Source organism: Bison bison, unplaced genomic scaffold (assembly GCF_000754665.1).
Source record: "Bison bison bison isolate TAMUID 2011002044 unplaced genomic scaffold, Bison_UMD1.0 scf7180017864519, whole genome shotgun sequence".
NCBI lineage: Eukaryota > Metazoa > Chordata > Mammalia > Artiodactyla > Bovidae > Bison > Bison bison.
The window spans coordinates 11,641,258-11,643,635 of NW_011495072.1; the positions used below are offsets into that span (position 1 = coordinate 11,641,258).

Consider the following 2,378-nt stretch of genomic DNA (forward strand, 5'->3'; position numbering starts at 1 on the left):
GCCCAGCTGAAGCTGACGGAATGAGACTATGGGCTGTGCCTCCGCCGAGCATGTTGCCACTGTTCAAAATGAAGAGGAAGCCCAGAAAGGGAAGAACTACCAGAACGGAGATGTGTTTCGCGATGAGTATAGGATCAAACCGGTGGAAGAGGTCAAATACATGAAAAACGGGACAGAAGAGGAGCAGAAGATAGCAGTCAGGAACCAAGAAACCTTGGGAAAAAGTGAGAGTTCAAATGTAAGACTTTAATAAAGAGATTCCAGGATTAGTTCATCAACCCAGAGCAAACACGTACATCTCTGAAACCCAACAAGAATTCTTCAGAATGTTGGATGAAAAAATTGAAAAGGGTCAAGATTACTGTTCGAAAAAAGAAGATACCACATAAAGCGGGAGCTGCTACTGTGTTAAATAGGTTACACCCCAGTTGAAATCTTTGCAAAGGACTGTTTTCTTCAGCCAACAGCACTATAGCAAAAGATTGTTCCATATTGTATGCCCCATTAAATTACAGTGTTTCTTAATGAACTTGCAAAGGCATATTGCTAAAAACAAACAAAAACTGTTATCAAACTTTCTTTGTTGCTGCTAGTTAAAAGTTGTTGTAACTTTGCATTTGTCTCAGTGTCCAGGTCTGCAAAATCCTGCAGTATCATCTTAAAGATACCGTTCTACAGATGCTCTCCAACCTGTTTTCTGTAAGATGAGGTAGTGGTGAACTCAGATATCCAACTTCTGTTCTAGACTGGTTCTGCTTCTAAGACAAGCGCCTCCTTACCCCCTCCCTCCTCTCTTCCCGGAGCAGTCCAGAGTCTTGCTTCTCACTGGCAGTGTTGTGCTTTGGAGATGGGATGGTTGCTATGGCAAGGCTAGCTTCTTTGCTAAGAAGTAGAGACACTATTGTCGAGTCAAAGCATGTCGTGACATGACTCCTGAAAGTGACATAGGAGTGAGCGGCAGGTGATTTCATTTCCTGGGTCTCTTAAAGATCAAGCTTGCAACATCAGTTTTGCTCGGATACAGCAGAAGTGCCATACAATCATTTAGAATCCTTCTTGCCCACTTTTTTTTTCTAAGAAAATTAAACATTTTACTGTTTTTATATTAAAAAAAAAAAGAAAATATGTGTTACCCTCCCTTTGTGACTAGCAAACTGCTGCCAGTCTTAAAGGAAATTACAACCTAGGATGACAATGGCATTATGAGGAATGTTCCAATTAGATAAGATCATTTAAAAAGTGTACTTAAAAGCAAGGGCTTCCAAATCAAACAAATAGAATTGGATACCTATTTTCATTGGTATGCAGGAACTGCCAAGAGGCCTCCAAATTCCAAAATAGCTTCATTGAAAAATTTGTTGTAAAAGGCATAAATAAGATGGGAGGCCAATGGTCTGACTGAACTTGTGATTTATAACTCAAATTCAGAGCATAATAGGAAATTTTTTTAGACCTTTTCCCCTAAGCTAAATGTACCCAGATAGAAAAGCATTGCAGCATAAGTGGAAGGACAAATCATTCCTATGATAAGCAACTAAACTTACTGATTTCTCTCAAAAGGTTTGTAAGTATTCTAGCCTTAGAAAATCAAACTCCTTCTTGGAGGACCTTGCTTTCCTTCCCTCTGCCTTTGGAATGTAAGTGTTCTACAAACTTTAGGGAGGTTTTTTTTTTTTTATGTAGTATAGTTGATTTACAGTGTTATGTTATTTTCTGCTGTACAACTAACTGTTCTATATATAGAATATATATTCTTTTTTATTATGGTTCATTATATGACATTGAATATAATTCCCTGTGCTATATAGTAGGACCTTATTGTTTATCTATTTTATATATAGTACTTTGTATCTGCTAATCTGTATCTCCTAATTTATCCTTCTCCCACCTCCTTTCCCCTTTGATAACCATAAGTTTGTTTTCTATGTCTGTGAATCTGTTTCTGTTTTGTAAATAAATTCATTTGTTTCATGTTTTAGATTCCACGTATAAGTTTTATCATATGGTATAGATATATCTTTCTCTGTCTGATTTATTTCACTTAGTATGATAATCTCTTGGTCCATCCATGTTACTACAAATGGCATTATTTCCTTTTTTTATGGCTGAGTAGTGTGGTGTTGGAGAAGACTCTTGAGAGTCCCTTGGACTGCAAGGAGATCCAACCAGTCCATCCTAAAGGAGATCAGTCCTGGGTGTTCATTGGAAGGACTGATGCTGAAGCTGAAACTCCAATACTTTGGCTACCTCATGTGAAGAGTTGACTCATTGGAAAAGACCCTGATGCTGGGAGGGATTGGGGGCAGGAGGAGGAGGGGACGACAGAGGATGAGATGGCTGGATGGCATCACCGACTTGATGAACATGAGGTTGGGTAG

The 2,378-nt window shown here is 38.7% G+C and overlaps 1 pseudogene; it reads left to right on the top strand.

Moving 5' to 3' along the window:
* Window positions 1–28: 28 nt before the first annotated feature.
* Window positions 29–570, top strand: LOC104981689 (annotated as a pseudogene).
* Window positions 571–2,378: the final 1,808 nt, after the last annotated feature.